Source organism: Bos grunniens, chromosome 12 (genome assembly GCF_055505025.1).
Source record: "Bos grunniens cultivar Pamir isolate PY7600 chromosome 12, Bosgru_T2T1.0, whole genome shotgun sequence".
NCBI classification, from domain to species: Eukaryota; Metazoa; Chordata; class Mammalia; order Artiodactyla; family Bovidae; genus Bos; species Bos grunniens.
This window is the reverse complement of record NC_141176.1, coordinates 88,769,498-88,788,556: the sequence shown is the minus strand read 5'-3', so window position 1 is coordinate 88,788,556 and position 19,059 is coordinate 88,769,498. Positions and strand designations below refer to the sequence as shown.

Genomic DNA, 19,059 nt, shown 5'->3' with positions numbered 1-19,059 from the left:
TTCTTTTCCTTTGTCACACATAAAAGCTTTTAGAGGGCTTCTATAAACAGTGTTTTTTTTGTTTTTTTTTTTTCAGGTATATTCTTCTATTATTAAAGTTTAAAGAAAGATTTTCTTTGGGGAAATCAATGCCAGTGTGTCTTTCCTGAGGATGCAACACATGGAAAGATGTAAGACAATTGTTTTGCTGGAGGGGGAAAATAACTCCCGACATAGCCGTGATACGCTTTGTTCTCATTATCATAAACGGCAATCATGGCCTATAAACTTTCGCAGAAGATGGAGGAGAGACTGTTGCTGTCACTGGGGGAAAATGACTCATCTTCACATCCCCGAGTGGCTGTCAGTCCTGGTGCGGGGGCTGTCACCCGGAGGATGTCACCTGTTGATCCAAGGCCAGCTGCTGTGGCCCAGCCTCCCCTCGAAGCGTGGCTCAGAGGTGTCCCTCGGACGGAAACTGAGTTGCTTGAGCCCCTCAAGCGGGCCCCAGACCCACACCCTCTGCCCTTCCGAGGCTGACCTCTGCCTCCTCGGCTGCCTTGCTTTGGGCAGCGTGTTTTCATTTCCTGTGAGAGCAGCTGCAGAGAATTCCTGCTGAGGTTTGCTGCCCTACCCTGCCTGTTCTTCTTAACCCCTGCAGCCAAAAGAAATGAATCCTCTTCTTTTTCGGGGGGTTGGAATTAAACAATATAAATTATTCCATTGGCATCAAGAGCCAAGCTGGCCCTCTGCGTAGCATCCTCGGCAGAGAATGGAGACGCATCAAAGCATACTTCACATTTTCAAAGAAAATGCCTCCTCGAATCAGTTTTTTGATGACTTTGATTTTCCCCTTTGAGTCTCCAGTAGAATCATAATTCCCTTTATGTGGAAGAAAGTACCCTGGCTTTGTTAACCGAAACACTGCAGAGCTGCCGCGTGAAGAGCAGAAGACAGCTTGGCAATCAGATGCTCGGGGAAAGGACTCTGCTTTATAGTAGCCGCTTCGAACATTCATGACTTTGTGCCAACCAGTAAAATGATCTCCGTACAGAAAGCCTGTTGTACTGTTAGAATAAAGCATCCTGGCCATTAGTCCTCAAAGCGTCAGGGTTTTTCTTTTTTGGCTGTTCTCTTGTTTTAGTACGAGCTCTGCTCCTAAACACGGTACCCTGCTACATGAAGTCAAACTAAATTAAAAGAAACGAAAATTAAGCAGACGAGCACAAACCTCACAGACTACCCTGCAACTTCTGTATAATCAAATTATTCCATCGGTTAACTTTTCCTCTTTTTTAAAAAAATATTTTTTTCACATGGGCCATTTTTAAAGTCTTCATGGAATTTGTTACAAGATGGCTTCTGTTTTATGTTTTGGTTTTTTGGCCATGAGGCAGGAGGGCTCTTAGCTCCCCGAACAGGGATTGAACCAGCGTGCTCTGCATTGGAAGGTGGATTCTGAACCACTGGACCCAGGGAAGTCCTAACTTTGCCTCTTTTTTTCTTTTCCCCCGCTTGTGAAGGATAAGTAAACTTTGGTGAACGTAACAACAACTTAAATAATTTAGACACTGAAGTGATACCATCCTAAAAATATTAGGAAAAACATTCTTGTCCATCGTTCTCCGTTTTAATAAAAATGAGTGCTTTATTCATACAAAATAAATACATATTTAAAATTTTTATGTCTTTTTACTAGATGTATGAGTCAGTTCAGTCCAGTCACTCAGTCATGTCTGACTCTTTGCGACCCCATGGACTGCAGCACGCCAAACCTCTGTGTCCATCACCAACTCCTGGAGTTTACTCAAATTCATGTCCATTGAGTCGGTGATGCCGTCCAACCATCTCATCCTCTGTCGTCCCCTTCTCCTTCTGCCTTCAATCTTTCCCAGCATCAGGGTCTTTTCCAATGAGTCGGTTCTTCGAATCAGGTGGCCAAAGTATTGGCGTTCCGGGTTCAGCATCAGTGCTTCCGATGAATATTCAGGACTGATTTCCTCTAGGATGGACTGGCTGGATGTCCTTTGACATGTAACATGTTAGTGTCACTGTGGACAGCACGGTGCTTTGGTATTCACATGTATTACAAAATGATCACAAACACGAATACTTAAAAAAATCAGCTATCACTGCATTATTCCTTAACATCTGGAAATGCTCTCCGCTCCGTATATCGGAAGTGAGAAGAGAGCCCTCTCCTGTCTTTCACCTTCCCAGGTCCCTCCAGGTGTGGAGGCCATGCTGCACAGCCAGAGGGAAGTCTCCAACTGCGCATATTCCACAGCCTTCCTCCGCCAAGCCACATTGCCCTAACCCACACGGTGCTGCTCTGTGGAAAGCATCGTTTTCACTGCTGTTGCTGGTGACCGGGGCTGGAAAGGCAAAGGAAAACGGGACAAGAGTGACACAGATAACGGAGGCCAACACGATGCCCTGTGCTCCGCAAGAGAGAGACCTGAAGGAAGTCCTTGGGGGCATTGAATAAACTGCCTGAGTTCTTCACTTCATTTTGCAAGTGCAGAAGTGACCTTTCTGGGCATGATGGCTTTCAGAGAAAGCCTGGCAGTGGAAATAAACACTCTCCACTCCGGTTTTTTCCTTCCTTGACTTTCGCAATCACACATCACACAGGGAGCGTAGCAGAAGGAGATTTAGCTTTGGGACCAGAATTTGCGTCTTGTCTCTGCCACTTAACCACCTGTGAGACTAGGTAAATTATTTAACTACTAAGAGCCTCAGTTCTGGATTCCTAAAATGAGGCATGTGTATCTTCAAAGCAGTGGTGGAAGGGCTGAGAGAGACAGCATATTGAATGGACAGTTTTGTAGGGTATGCATTCCATAATCACTAGGTTTTTCTTTTTAGTTTATTTAATTAATGAGTGTATTTTATTGTTTGGGTGTCTTCTCCGTTGCTGCGTGCGGCTTTCTCCTGTTGCAGTGAGTAGAGGCTACTCTCTGCTGCAATGTGCAGGCTTCTCAGGCTTCTCATTGCAGTGGCTTCTCTTTTTGCAGAGCACGGGCTTTAGAGTGTGAGCTCTTGTGGCTCAGCTAATAAAGAATTAACCTGCAATGTGGGAGACCTGGGTTCGATCCCTGGGTTGGGAGAAGGGAAAGGCTACCCACTCCAGCATTCTGGCCTGGAGAATCCCATGGACTGTATGGTCCATGGGGTCGCAAAGAGTCAGACAGGACTGAGCAACTTTTTCATTTTCAGCAGTTACAGTGCACAGACTTAGCTGCTCTGTGGCATGTGGGATCTTCCCAGACCAGGGATCGAACTCATGTGCCCTGCATTAGCAAGCAGATTCATAACCACTGGACCACCAGGGAAGCCCTCACTATTTAGTTTTACTTCAGAGTAGATCCTTAGGGCAGTATGCAGATCTATAATGAAAGGTATATACCTTCTCCTAACTCTCACACCCCACTGCCACCAAGACAAAATTAAAAACACAAAAACAAAAACACTGCATTCACCTGTCAGAGATATTTCAACATGGTTACAATAGGGCTTTGCAGCTTCCTCTCCCTTTCGGTTTCTTTTGCCTGAGAGATGTGCCCTCTCAGTTTGCTTCAAAAATATCTAAATGCTTCCATATCTGTTTCTCTCCATGTCCTTGAGATGCATGGAAGCATGGATTGCGATGCTGGCCGTCCCATCCGTGGTTCACTTAGCCATTATTAAAACAAATTTCCAATTCACGAAAGCCTGTCCCTTTTGTAAACGTGAATTATGTTTAATAAGCCTGGGAACATGTGAGGCTGCCAGATCTGAAGCAAGTCAGCCTTGATGACTTCAGCCCGTTCTCAGCCCTTGATTACAATTTGATTTCCTTTGGCATCAAAAGGCAGACTATTTTAGTGAACAATGCTCTTCCTTTAGCAAGAGGGAGATCTAGTTACTTGGCAGAGGACCTCTTCATTTGCCAGAGAGCATGTCCAGCCTCTTAGCAAGAGCTGAAACGCTGGATGTGATGTGAAAGCCACACGATGTGAGGAGCCCTGCGCAAAACCTTGGGCTCCCTGAAGTCTATTTTGGAGCACCGGCTGGTTGAGGACCGAGTCACCATGGCCACCACAGGTATTAATACTTCCTGGCTAGGAGCCCACCCTTGCGGGTGAAAGCTTTGCCTTTCTCCATCTCTTGGCTGGACATTTAAGTTCGCGTTCTCCAAATACCATGTTCCCCCCAAAGGCTTTGTCATCCCCGGGGACTGCCTCGAGACTCTCAGGAGGCTTTCCTGGAGAACCACCAGCCTCGGACCCAGCTGTTGTCACAAGGACCCTCGGCCCCTCCCGTCCACATGACATCTTCCTCGGGGGTTCACCTGAGGCCCCAGCTTGCTCGCATCGTCCCTGATTACCCAGGGAGCATCGTTAGCAGCACTGCAGGCGTCCTGTTAGCCTGCTGGCTCACCTCCCATTCCACTTCAAGGATTTCACTCATGTGCATAAGAGGGGACGATCACGGGCATTTCTACTCTCTTCCCAGCCACAGAGAGACGCACCGGGACCCCCAGACTCTGGGGACCGATGTGGACCCTGCATTTGTCATGCTTGGCGAGGACGCTGACCCCAGACCCTTGTTTCCAGTATGTTCCTCTGTGGACCAGTACCCCTCCAAAGCAGAGAGCGTCTCTCGACACAGGAAGTTTGACACATCCCTCTCAGTCCCCACGACAGATATGTGAGCCCATCTAAACGCCTGTACAGAATCCACAATGCCTCTCACCCAGAAAGCCATCTGCAGGCTCTGAGCCTGATCGTTTTGAAAGCTAACCAGCCAGAGCCAGTGTGAACCCCTGGCTCCTAGTGTTCCCTACCCAGCCAGGGCTCCAGGGCTCTCTCCAGGCCCTGGGTCCCTTCAGTCCTAGTGTAGAAACACATCTGTTCTCTGCCCTGTTCTTACAGAGAGCTGCCCTTTGCTGGTTGGTGGACTGAGCTGATATGCATGTTGGGTGTAATGTGTTAGTAGACCTTATGTGTTAATGGGCTTCTCTGGTAGCTTAGATAGTAAAGAATCCGCCTGCAATGCAGGAGACTGGGTTTGACCCCTGGGTTGGGAAGATCCCCTGGAGAAGGAAATGGCAACCCACTCCAGTATTCTTGCCTGGAGAATCCTGTGGACAGAGGAGCCTGGAGGGCTACAGTCCATGGGGTCACAAAGTATCCAACACAACTTGGGGCCTAAACCACCGTGTGTTAAAGGTTCCCATCTTCCGCACCAGATTTGCATTTTAACAGAGAGCATCCTACAGATGATGAATTTAACCCCACAAATGTTGGCTCAATTTGGTAGGAATTTCAGGCACCAAGACAGAACCTCAGGGAGAAAAAAACATATTTACCTCAAAGAGGTAAATGGGATATTTGACATTTAACTAATTATATCATATAGACACATAGCAAAAGTTGATTTAATTATGTATTAGCTAACTACAGCCCAGAAATAAAATCTTCTGAGTCAAACTCAAGGAACACCAGAATTGTCCATATATCCATATATAGGTATATATATTTTGATGGAAAAAATCAGGCCATCACTGCTTTTCATATTTAAAGTGTTTCTCACATCACTTTCACCACTAACGATCCACTAAAAGCTTGGCCTAAGTGAATTTTATCATTCTTTTGATTATTTGAAAATATGACTGTGGAAGATGCATTTCAGGAGGTACTGTAAATTTGACAGGGAAAAGAAAACACTATTTATTAATACTTGAACATTTTTCGTCCTAATTTTGACATAGTTGAGGAAATCAATCAACAATATTTTCATCATCTCTTAAATGGAGCAATTCAACAAGAACTGAAGGTTTAATTCCTGACATCAAGTTGTTTTTAATCTAAAAATTAAACATGCTTATATAAAAAAACTGTGTCTTGAAAAGTATATTCTAATGAATAAAGTAGATATAATTTTGGAAAATGTAGGAATAATTTAATCATTGGGGACATTTAAAAAGATCTCTATGAAACTATATTCTTTTCCAATAACGCTGCATGTCTTTAGCTAGAACATTTGGAAAAATACTAATTGGTTTATGGAATGTGAAACAGTCAAAGTCCCACCCTACAATGATGTGATTAATTCATTCCATTCAAATAGCAAGTTCACTGAGTATTTACAAATGTGTGTGCCCCTTCAATTTTACAGAATTGAGATGACATTAGAGTGGGTGCTATCACACTTTTTTCATCTATTATTATTATGAACTTCCCCCATACCATATAAACTTTTCAGAAATGTATGTCTCATATTTTTGTTCAAACTGTCTACTGGCACTACCTAAGTGGATAATGGGAGAAAACCAAGTGAAGTTACATATACACATACAATGTTGGAAAATACCAGATGTAGTTAAAGCCATCCTTATTTAAGAAGGAAATGTATTCAACACACACACACAAACAGCATTAAGAGAGAAAGAGAGGGAAGCGAATTCTAATGGAGTCAATAAAAAAAAATATTGGGCAGACAGCATATTGGAACATCATCTAAGAACTGAGAAGAAAACAATATCTCTGAATGTTATTAAACAGAACCCATAAGAAATGCTTTCAAGTTTCTGAAATCTTTATAACAATAATATTGTTTACAGCTGTCACTTCTGAATCTTTTTAGCAAAAGAATCTTATTTTTCATACGAAGGATCCCAATACAGACAATTCGATAAAGGGCAGGCTTGGAGCCAGGCAACCAGGGCTGGTTAAGAAAGAGCTCAGCTGTAGTTTCACGTTGGTATCAGCAGTCAGGACATGGATCCGGCACTGTTAACATCCAGTTCAGTTCAGTCGCTCAGTCGTGTCGAACTCCCTGCGACCCCATGGACTGCAGCACGCCAGGCCTCCCTGTCCATCACCAACTCCTGGAGCTTGTTCAAACCCATGTCCATGCAGTCAGTGATGCCATCTGACCATCTCATCCGCTGTCATCCCCTTCTCCTCCTGCCCTCAATCTTTCCCAGCATCAAGGTCTTTTCCAATGAGTCAGTTCTTCGCATCAGGTGGCCAAAGTATTCGAATTTCAGCTTCAGCATCAGTCCTTCCAATGAACATTCAGGACTGATTTCTCAAGTCTTCTCCAACACCATAGTTCAAAACCATAAATTCTTCGGCGCTCAGCTTTCGTTGTAGTCCAACTCTCACATCCATACATGACTACTGGAAAAGCCATAGCTTTGACTAGATGGATCTTTGTTAGCAAAGTAATGTCTTTGCTTTTCAATACACTGTCTAGATTGGCCATCACTTTTCTTCCGAGGAGCAAGCATCTTTTAGTCATCCAGGAGATTAGAAATTATAACCCCCCCTACCCTATCCCTCGGAGAAGGCAATGGCACCCCACTCTAGTACTCTTGCCTGGAAAATCCCATGGATGGAGGAGCCTGGTAGGCTGCAGTCCATGGGGTCGCTAAGAGTAGGACACGACTGAGCGACTTCACTTTCTCTTTTCACTTTCATGCATTGGAGAAGGAAATGGCAACCCACTCCAGTGTTCTTGCCTGGAGAATCCCAGGGACGGGGAAGCCCGGTGGGCTTCCGTCTATGGGGTCACACAGAGTCGGACACGACTGAAGTGACTTAGCATAGCATAGCATAGCACCCCATCCCTTCTCGCCTGGAACTATGGGCCCTCAGGGTAGAACCCTCAACTCATGCACCAGCTGTGTGCATTTCTGAGAATGTCCATAACAACTGGAAATGTCCTTTCAAGATTTCTTCACAATTTAGGGGAAAAAAACCAGCAGGGCTGGAGAGTAGAAATTTCTGCTGACAGAGTACCAGTAGATCAGCCTTCACTGAGGCCGGATGTCCCTGGACGTGGCAGAATGTGAAAGAATTCACAGAAGCCAGGGTTGTATTAATTTCCAGCTTTACCTGTGATCATACTATTGCTCCATCATGATCTTTGTTGGACTGAGAGAAAAATTGAGGCTTGATGAGATTAAATGCTGATTACAGGCTGGAGGGAACAATTGACCTCAGGAAGTCTCATTTCTGCTCCACAAAATGCTGCCTCCACATGTGGGTCTTTTCAAAAGTTCTCTGAGGTTTCCCTGTTTCATTTTTTATCACTCTGGCAGATTAAAAATCAGCATATGAAAGTTCAATTTTAAAACAAATATAAAAAATTGTGTGTGGGAAAACTCCCCCAAGGAAATATAACAAATTAACTTTGTGTGGCAACCTCTGGATGGGAGGACAAGAGTGGTTTATTTTTCATGTATGTGTGTGTTTATAAAATAGCACTAACTGATTAATAATGGGGGAAAACCAATGAGTTTGTTTGTTAAAAAGGAAATAACAGGTTAGTTAACGGAAGCCCATTGCTGGGCTTCCCCGGTGGCTCAGCAGTAAAGAATCCACTAGCCAATGCAGGAGACTCAGATTCGATCCCTGGGTGGGGAAGATCCCCTGGAGGAGGAAATGGCAACCCCACTCCAGTATTCTTGCCTGGAGAATCCCATGCACAGAGAAGACTCTGCTCTGGAGCTCAACAAAGATCCTGCATCTTGCAACTAAGACCCGACACAGCCAAATAAATTAATAGATACGGTCATCTTGGGGTTGCCTTTTGGGTAGAAGGATTTGAAGGAATGCAGCATATAAGGTTCTTGGGAAGAGAGAGCAATCCAGGATGAGAAAGCTGTGCTTCAGCTGCTGAGGCAGAACAAGCTTACAAGATCACCAGCACCAGGAAGGCAGTCACTGCGACGAGACCTTAACCCAGTGGGTGGGTCTCCAAGGGAGCGGTACTGTCGTCTAGGGCACCTGGAGCCATGCCTGAAGACACTTGGGATTGTCACATCCAGGTGGCCGGCAGGGGCGGGACCAGCTATACTGGCACAGAGGTTAAGGATGCTGCTACAATGCACAGAACACCCCCTTGCCGTTAATTATCCAGCCCAAGTTGTCAGCAGTGCCCACAGCTGAGAAACTCTGCTAGACTCTTCTCCAGCCTTTTGGGTGTGAAGAAGAGCCATACATGTATACATGTATACCTGTGGCGGATTCATTTTGATATTTGGCAAAACTAATACAATTATGTAAAGTTTAAAAATAAAATAAAATTAGAGGAAAAAAAAAAAGAAAAGACTGCGGCTGTGTCTTTTCCTGTGATCGTGGGGTCCGAGATTAAGGAGAGAATTTAAAGAGGAGACCAAACCAAGCTTTTGCCCAGACTGTTTACACCCTCTTTTAAGAAGGGTTGCTGAACTGACCATATAGTCACTGCGCTAAATGCCACATATCAAAGGAACGCACAATAAAACCTTAACATAGAATTACCACTTCTTTTATAAAATCTTTCACTGCCATTATAAACAAAACACAGTATCGGTTCCTCACTCATTTGGGGTCCTCTCTACCTTACCTCTCACCTTAGCTCCAGAGCATCACTTTGCCTCATAGGGTGTAGCACAACCTCTTGGTCTCTAATTCAATCCTAAAAATTTGGCAGCAGACTGTACAGTTACCTGTAAAAGGATGGATAACAACTCAGAGAGAGAAAACTAACAAGGCAAAGGAAAGGGAGAAAAGATGCAGATCATGGAAACGGGAGGTGAGGTGGGGAGTCAGGGGGTGAAGGGCTGGGACGCTGGGCTTCCATGGAGAACAGGCATCACCCCGCAAACAGAGCTCTGGGCTTTCTTGGCAACACTGTGTTGGATGAGAACCAACAAATGCCGCCCAGAGAACGGATGGAGAGAGAAGCAAGAGATTCAAAGGTTAATTTTTTCTAGTTTTCATAGAACAACGTTTCAAATAACTTTCACCTGAAAATGTGCTTATCTCTGCTACCAAAAACATCAAGGATTTGTGTGCGTTCATGTTTAGAGGGGAAACTAGAAAGCTGTTTGCATTTTAGGAAAAATAATAAAATGTCCACATAGCTCGGGAAGATCCTCTGGAGAAAGGAATGGCAACCCACTCTGGTATTCTTGCCTGGAGAATTTCATGGACAGAGAAGCCTGGTGGGCTACAGTCCGTGGGGTGGCAAAGAGTCCGACACAACTGAGTGACTGATACACACACATCCACGCAGAAGTGTGTGCGTTGCACTTTACCATGCCTGCCTTATTTTTTCCACATCAAACGACTTTAGACCTCTTCACTGCACTTCTTAATTTACAATTAGCTAGTTGGACACTTCTTCAGGACTAAAGAGAAACAAGAAACCAATGGAGTTCTCTTTCTTAGCCCTGGTCGTAACAATTTTCTCCTTCGATCACTGATTACTGGCTGCTGTTACGTTTCTCCTTTCTGCCTCCCACCACATTCTCTTGCTTCTATGTGTAAGAGGTGGAGACCTAGGGAGGGAAACCATAAAGAGAAACCACTCCACCAGGAACTGAAATTTGTGCTCCATGAGTTTCGTCCCCATAAACGAAGTAACATAAGGTATATTTGGTCCATAAAGGTGCTCATATAACTAGGTCCACTGTAAGCACAGAACCTGCTCTATAAGACTCGAAATCTGCCTGAAAACTTGGATATTTATGATAATTTTGCTTACAGTGATGATATGCACCAACAAGCTGTATTTCCCTCTAAAATATGTCTGTAATTATTAAAGACATTTAAAAACAGAAGATACTCGATGACCAACAAAAGGAGACCTCCAGGTAACATGATACGTGATTTCAAAACAGACATTACTCCCGTGTGAAGTGGTGTTATGTATTTCTGACTGCATCTGTCTAGTTTCACAGTTCATTAACAAGACTGTCCAGAAGGAGATTGCATCGTTACTGCCTCTTGCACTTATTATCCAGGCCACTGCTGTAGATGCGTGTGTCCCAGTGTAATAGCGTGAAGTTTGAGTACCTTTGAAATCAGTCATCCATCTCACATGCTGATAGAAGTGTCTTCACATCACTGGGCAAATTTACATTGTCTAGAGCTAGAAAGAGCAGAGCGCAGACAAATACATGAGATAAAGCTGTCTGTTCCGAAAAGGAGGGATTCCCAGGTGGCTCAGTGGTAGAGAATCCACCCGCAGTGTGGGAGACACAGGAGACTCGAGTTCAATCCCTGGGTCAGAAAGATCCCCTGGAGAAGGAAATGGCAACCCACTCCAGTATTCTTGGCTGGGAATTCCATGGACAGAGGAGCTTGACAGGCTACAGTCCATGGGGTTGCAAAGATTGCAGACACGACGGAGTGAGTAAATAACAAGCACAATCAGAAAAGGAGAGAAGGGAAAAGGAGTGCAGGATGAGCCTAGGGAGCACCGCCTTTAGCCACCATCAGAGGATACAGGCGAGTGACCGGGCCAAGGCCTTAAATGCATCTGGTACAAGATTTAATGCTGGCCACTAAGGCTGGGAAAATAAATGCTGATAACAATCAAGTCTAGATCTTAACAGAGAGATTATCCTGCTTCTGTTTGGAGTACATGAAGTTTGGCTTTTTTTTTTTTTTTTTTTTTGGTGTTATTAGTGGTGGTGTTTGTTGTTTTTTTTTTTTTTTTTTTTAAGAGAAGGATGCCTGGGAAGTGAACTCGCATGGACAGGGTGAGCCACAAGTTAATCATCTGTTGTCTGCCTTGGGTTTCAGAAGCTCTCCTGCGGGGCCGGGAATCCCTGAGAAGGTCACAGGAAACGGCCTGGTGGGTGTGACTTCAGAGGACCGCTGGACAGTAAGCTGAATTTCTTTTCCCATCAGTGTCTAAATTTGTCTCCATTGTTTCTTTTCTTTTTTTTTTTTTCCTCTCTCCTACTAAACTGGGACTTGGGCCCAGGGAGGGACAACAATATCTTGACAGAGAACTCTGCGCATCGAAGACAGGGTCGTCTGCATTGTCCCAGCGCCATGTGTCACAGAGATTATACCCGGAGAAAACAAAAGAACTACGCAACAGAAACTGCCGCGGCCAGGAAGCAAGAGAAACGTGACCCTCTGGAGCTGGCGTCTTCCTGCAGCGGCAGGACTCGGGGGAAAAATAACTGCTCCTCTCCCACCCCTCCCCCGTCACCAGCCTGTGGACCAGGAGAAAGGAATCCAGAGAATTAGGCTTTCCTAAGGCTCAGCGCCCTCCCCGGGAATGGGTTGAAGACTCTCAGAATCTGCATGAGCGGAAACTTAATCAACACAGTCTCCTCGCCCTAAGTGGCACCCCGGCGGCCTCCAAGGACGAATGCAGCTTACAGTGGTTCTACTGTGACTGGGAGAAACCTGAATCAACATGTCACAGAGGGCAGTGCATAGAGTGTAGTGTAGTGTTAGTCGTGTGCGATTCTGCTCTCCCACGGACTGTAGCCCTCGGGGCTCCACCGTGCACGGGATTCTCCAGGCAAGAATCCTGGGGTGGGCTGCCATTCCCTTCTCCAGAGGATCTTTCCAACCCAGGGATCAAACCCTATTCTATTCTATTATGACGGAGAGAAATCTGACTCAACATATAATAGAGGAAAGTGTATATAGTCCAATATTTTTCATTTATACGGAATATTAGGCTTACTAATTGATGGCGTGGAAGTCGGTGACCCAGATGACGCTTTGTTTGGTGTTCAGCATAGCAAATGACTTTTCCTTCATCGACAAGCATTTCTCTATGCCAGGCTTTTAACTCAGAAGTGGGCTTAAATCTAAGGCTTGATCTCTCCGCACCCTTGCAAAGATGAGCACATATGATTTTAAAGATTCCATCTCTAAGAGCATGATATTCATAAAACTTAAGTAGTGTGCACTATTTTCTTTATTTGGGGATGGACATGTACACACTGCTGTATTTAAAACGGATAACCAACAAGGGTTGTCCATTTCAAAGTAACTGAAGCGACAGCACGCACACATGTAACCAACAAGGACCTACTGTATAGCACAAGAAACTGTGCTCAATATTATGTAACAGCCTCAATGGGAAAAGGGTTTGAGGGAAAAAAATAAATAAATAGATAAGAGTTTAAAAAAAAAAAAAAAGATTCCTGGCAATATATGTGTGTGTGTGTGCTAAGTTGCTTCAGTCATGTCCAACTCTTTGTAGCCCCAAGGACTGCGGCCCGCCAGGCTCCTCTGTCCATGGGATTCTCCAGGCAAGAATACTGGAGTGGGTTGCCATGCCCTCCTCCAGGGGATCTTCCCAATCCAGGGATCGAGCCTGAGTCTCCAGTATCTCCTGCATTGGCAGGAAGGTTTTTTACCACTAGTGTCACTGGGGAAGCCCAATACACACACACACACATACATATTCACGTTGTTGTTCAGTCACTCAGTCGTGTCCGACTCTTTGCAACCCCACGGACTGCAGCATGCCAGTCTTCCCTGTCCTTCAGCATCTCCCGGAGCTTGCTCGAACTCATACCCATTGAGTCAGTGATGCCATCCAGCCATCTCTTATCTGTTATCCCCTTCTCCTCCTGCCTTCTACCTTTCTTAGCATCAGGGGCTTTTCCAATGAGTCAGCTCTTTGCATCAATCGGCCCAAGTATTGGAGCTTTGAATACTATGAAGAATATGTTTCCCCACTGTAGAAGCCTTTGGTGGCGATATTATACAAGATAGAGTGAGAATATACACAGACCTGGTAAGCGTGGTCAAGTCTCTTGGTACTTCTAAGACAGCCGTACATTCAGTAGCCTCTGTCACTAGGGTAGCATCTTGGGAAATAAAAACAGGGACCATGGAATGGAGGAGACTCTCCAGGCTCAACTCCCAACATCCTGGCATCCTTCCAGCTGAGCAGGCCCCGCCTCCTCCTCCCGTGTTTGCCGATGCTATCTCTCCTGAAAGCAGGCTCGCAGGGCTTGCTGCTCCTTAAGACCTGATGGGAAATTGATCAAAGACAAAGAAGATGTTTATACTTTTCCCCAAAGTGAAATGTGTAAAAAAAAAGTGTCTGCTGTTTTTGCGGCTCTTCGACTCCTCCTATTTAAGTTATTGTGCGATGTAATTTATGAACTCAAACTCTGAGGCTGACATCCAGGGTTCAGGAGAATTGAGGAATGCCTGTGCGGGAGGTGGTGGTAAGAGAGAGGACAAAAGCTACCAAGATGTATGCCTTCATAATGTGGTTGTGGCTCATTTCAGAATCCTTATAATCAAATTTTGAATCTCTGTACCATTAATCACTTTCTCTGGGTATCATAGACATAAAATACTCTTCAGAAATGGCCCTGGGTTATTTTGCATCCACTCGTGTGCCTGTGATGTTATGATTTCTTTTTTATTTTGACAGAAGTACATGGAATCTCGTCATTATTAGGTATTTGGAAAGCTGTGTGCAGCCTCTTGACAGCTGGTCTGCCTGAGAACTAGAGAGATGTGCGAACAAACACAGGTCAAAGGCCCATGCCTAGCAGAGGCCACATTAAGGCTGCTTTCCGTGGGTGTTGTAAGGTGAGATAATATCAGAAAACAAACTTTACTGGTATCCTAAAATCAGAAGGACGTGGTTCAGATGAAATGTCGATTTGGGGAAATTGTACATCAACCCCTCACACCCTGATGGGTTTATTTCTTCCTTCCACAACAACTTTATCTCGGGACTCAGAGAAATACAGATTCAAGAGGCAACAAGAAATAGAAAAGTAAAACAAACAAACAAAAATTCGGACACAATATACATCTGTATCTACCTGATCTCGGGGTCAAAAAAGACTTTTTTAGAGTAGAACCAACAAAAAGAATAAAAGAAAAAAATGCACTAGATATTGTTGTTTGTGCCTTTCAGCTACTAACCGATTTAATCTTTCTAATAGAAGTATGAGATATGCTATAAATTAATTCCTCTTTACAGTACAGAAAACTGGGGTCATGAGCGAGAACATGATTTGCCCAAAAGGACATAGTTTCTGAAGGATGAAGGCAAGATTTAAGTACAGGTTGTCTTCAGTTCAGTCGCTCAGTCATTTCTGACTCTTCGCGACCCCATGAATTGCAGCACGCCAGGCCTCCCTGTCCATCACCAACTCCAGGAGTTCACTCAGACTCACGTCCATCAAGTCAGTGATGCCATCCAGCCATCTCATCCTCTGTCGTCCCCTTCTCCTCCTGCCCCCAATCCCTCCCAGCATCAGAGTCTTTTCCTCTGAGTATATAGACCTTAAGCTCTATGAAACCCAAGCTTGGACTTCATTTTTTGAAAATGCAAACATCTGTAAGGGGACAGGTTAATACATGGAGACGCTAGGTCAGTAGTCTCCAACTGCAGCAACAAAACCACCTAAAAATGCCAGTGTCAGATGCTGGCCCTCCCCACCCCGGACTAGTTAAATCAATAATACTGGGGAGGAGTCTGGTATTAGCACATTTATTAAAAACGCACAGATGATTCCAATGTGCAGCCAGGGTTAAAAACAATTGAGAAAATCAAGGAAAATATACATCATTGTTTTAACTTTTAAAAAAAGGACAATGAGCATCAACAAATGAATCACAGAAAAGTTTCAAATGGATGATGGAAAATTATTACTCTCATTTGTAAGCAGAGACACATGGCTTCTAACAATGGGACATCATTCAGGGCCTATGAAATTAAGACAGGTTTTTGTAAAATTGATAGTAATGATGATGATGATATCCTTTTATTAGCAAAAGTAGCATATTAAGTCTATACTCGAGGTATTTAATGCATATGCTTTAAAACACTAAAACTGATTCAAATTTTCAGAATCTATCTTCAGTGCATTCGGTTATGATAACAGTATTATTTATAGTAGCAAAACTGGCAACATTGTTCATGGTAAATCTGAGGAGGGTATGTAAACACATTATTGGTATATTCACACACTGGACCAGTGTGAGGCATCCCAAAGCCCTCTTTTTGCAGAGGGGACTTATAAATGATGCAAAATTACCTGGGGGAAAATACAGATAATGGAACTATAGAGTGTGTATTCCCCATGTGGTATTTATGTAATAAAAATACTGCTAAGAAATAAACAAAACATAGCTATGCCTAGTACTATCATCCCTGAAATGGCAATAGACATAAAAGAGAGCGTTCCAGCAGGCTGGACCACTGGCCTGGGCAGGCAAGGAAATTTAGCCACTGATCAGATGAAACTCGTGACATGGGAGCCTTGGTGAAGCCAGCTGGCCAGGCCCGCAGGCCTCTTTCCACTGTTCCTACCCATTGACTGGTGTCGTGTTAGGGCCAAAGATAAGCAAACATATGCATTTTCAGAGGTCTAGAAGCAGTATCTATGTGATTGGATCACATTTTCAAACAACTTTTAACATCTTCACGCAAGTTATAAAGTAAGCAATTGTTGTTCGGTCGCTCTGTGGTGTCCAACTCTTTGCGACCCCATGAATCGCAGCACGCCAGGCCTCCCTGTCCATCACCGACTCCCGGAGCTTGCTCTAACGCATGTCCATCGAGTTGGTGATGCCATCCAACGATCTCATCCTCTGTCGTCCCCTTCTCCTCCTGCCTTCAATCTTTCCCAGCCTCAGGGTCTTTTCTAATGAGTCGGCTCTTTGCATCAGGTGGCCGAAGGATTGGAGCTTTGAATGAGCCCTGCATTCTCAAACTGTTTACTTCATTTCACTTGTCTGTGAAAATGTATATTTACAAACTCTGAGATTTCCTGAAGCTTCAAAACTTTGCATCCTCCTAAAGACCCCTGTGTTTGAGTTTTGGTGGACGCTAACTACCACCCCGCCGCCCCCACATGTTAAGTTTTTCACTGTCCCCAGCCCTCCATTCCAACCTCCATAAAGTCTGTGTCTTCCAGAAAAACCACTGTGCACGAGTAAAGAGAAAGAGCATCTCTCACTTTAAGAGATGTAGGGAAATAGGATGTATGTAAGGGCTTCCCTGGTGGCTCAGCTAGTAAAGAACCCATCAGCCAAAGCAGGAGATGCAAGAGACCTGGGTTCGATCCCTGGGTTGGGAGGATCCCCCGGAGGAGGAAATGGCAACCCACTCCAGTATTCTTGCCTGGAAAATTCCACAGACAGAGGAGCCTGGTGGGCTACAGTCCATGAAGTCACAAAGAGTCGGACAGGACAGAGTGTGCATGCACACGCATGCACATATACCGATAAATGAATCACAGAAAAATGATAAGAATGTGTAGTACATACAACATGCAGAATATTTAAAGAGGCACTGAAAATCTAACAATATATGAATTTTTTTTTTTTTTTGCTGAAATTCATCATTTAAAGAATCTTTCTGAAGCTGCCGTTTCCTGCCTGAGTCCGTTCAGCCAGTAGCGATACCCGCCCCCCGGGATTAACTCGAGGCCACGACCCATCAATAGATGGGATGCGGATAAACGGCTCTCAGTGCGGGAACAAACCCTCCTCCTGTCCGCAGGAAGTGAGCGTAAAGAAGAACAGCGAGAGGGTAAGAGCGGGCCTCTCAATTGGTGTCTCTCCCACGTTAAGGAGGGTCCTGGTGAGAAGCTCACAGCCACATCAGGGTCAAGAACCCAGAAAGGGGCAGGTGACCACCGCCACTTACAGTAACAGGCCTGACGACCTTTCAGGACCGGACTCCTTTGAACAGCACTCCGAGGAGACTGGGGGTCTTCCACTCTCCTCTCCCCGCCCCCCTGCACCTCGTTCTGTACCCACAGAACTGAAAGGGCCAAGGAAACGAGGGACTGATGTCTCGATGGGTAGCAGTGTCAGAGCATGGCCACTCATTGGGTCATCGCTGTAGGAAAACCCAAACCACTGGTCCTCATAGTAGGCTGTCGCTCTTCCTGCTTCCATAAATGAGCGAAAAAGAGAGCAAGCCCCTGTCTGCTGGGGGGTAAGGTCGGGGTGGGAGGAATGTTTCTATCCAGGGGGGCTGCACGCCCGGCCTCAGGACACTGAACGACAGGGGAGGAGGAGGAACCTGGCAGCTTGTGGTCTGGATGGGGGCTGGCTTGTTGATTAGAGACCTGATACCCGTGGCTGATACGTGCATTTTAGGGTTGGAACAAATCAGCAGGAATATGCCTGATGGGATGAGACCCCGTACGTCGCATAGTAATCTACGATGCATGGAGGTTAGCACTTGGTAAGCACTTGGTAATGAGGCCAGCACTTGGTAAGATGCCATGAAAGGTAAAAATCACATCCTGTCCTCAAGGAATTTCCATCAAAACCAGAAGGACAAGGATAATCCTAATAATACCAACAACCCTGCCAAGCATCCCCGGGTTGACTTCAGTCTCAAAGAAGTGTTTCCTAGTCTCCTGTCCTCCAATCTGACCCCCACCCCAACTCCACACGCCATCCACCTGCGCTGCCTCCTTCCTCCAGGGCCAACCTCCCCCTCTCTGATCCATCGCAGCCCCCGAGAATAAAAGCAGGTGCCCAAGATGCTTCCTTCGAAGTGAAAAGCCTTTCTTCAGTCCTCCCCTCCCCTCCTCTGCCCTCCTCTTCTCTCCTTTCCAAAAGAACACTCAGCTTCTGCTTGCCTCAGCCTCTCACTTTGTCTGCAGCCTGAAGCAAGGGGTCTTCTGCCCGCCACCAACCCACTACACCTGCTTTTGCAAAGCAGAGGTTTCCAGTTGTCGCCTGAGTGGGCCCTTTAGAGTCTGCACCCAGCATGGTACTTAGTACATTTGACGTCTGATCCCCTTACTTTAGACTCATCAGCTCTAGCCTCAAGGTGAAAATCGCTACCTCACTGTGTCACTTGGCTTCCAATTTTGAAATCATAATCCATCCTTCAGGCTTCCACCAGATGACCTTCCCACACCTCAGTCGAACCACGGAGCACTTCCAGGGTTACCATCAGAAGATAATGTCAAGGGCTGCGGGTGCCCATCCATTCAACAGCCAGGTGCCCAGTGCTGGACTATACCAGGCATGGGCAGTGTGGGATAACAGCCTCAGTCCCTGCCCCCATGGAGCTTGCAGTCCAGAGGGGAAGATAGTCAAGGAGCAAGGAGAAGGACCAAGAATACGCACTGTGATGAGGGTTACCAGGGAAACGAGGGCTCTCACAGAAACTCAAAGGGTGAGAAGGTGACGTTCAAGCGAGAACTAAGATCCAGGTGATGACTCAGGGAACCCAGCATTCAGGAGCAGTGAAGTCCCTCCTTCGGGAGGGTGCTTGGCCCGTCCAAGGAAGGGCAAGGTTGAAATTGCTGGACAAGAAGAGGAAAGAAGGCAAGCAAGA

At 45.4% G+C, this 19,059-nt stretch overlaps 1 long non-coding RNA gene across 2 annotated transcripts; it reads left to right on the top strand.

Moving 5' to 3' along the window:
* The first annotated feature begins 3,889 nt into the window (after nt 1-3,889).
* Nucleotides 3,890-12,911, top strand: LOC147362048 (uncharacterized). Of its 2 annotated transcripts, none has more exons than XR_015137736.1 (2): nt 3,890-4,065; nt 11,731-12,911. It is a non-coding gene; the product is annotated as an uncharacterized LOC147362048 (long non-coding RNA). The 2 variants fall into 2 exon arrangements; XR_015137735.1 differs by lacking the exon at nt 3,890-4,065 and adding an exon at nt 11,482-11,598.
* The last annotated feature ends 6,148 nt before the right edge of the window (nt 12,912-19,059 follow it).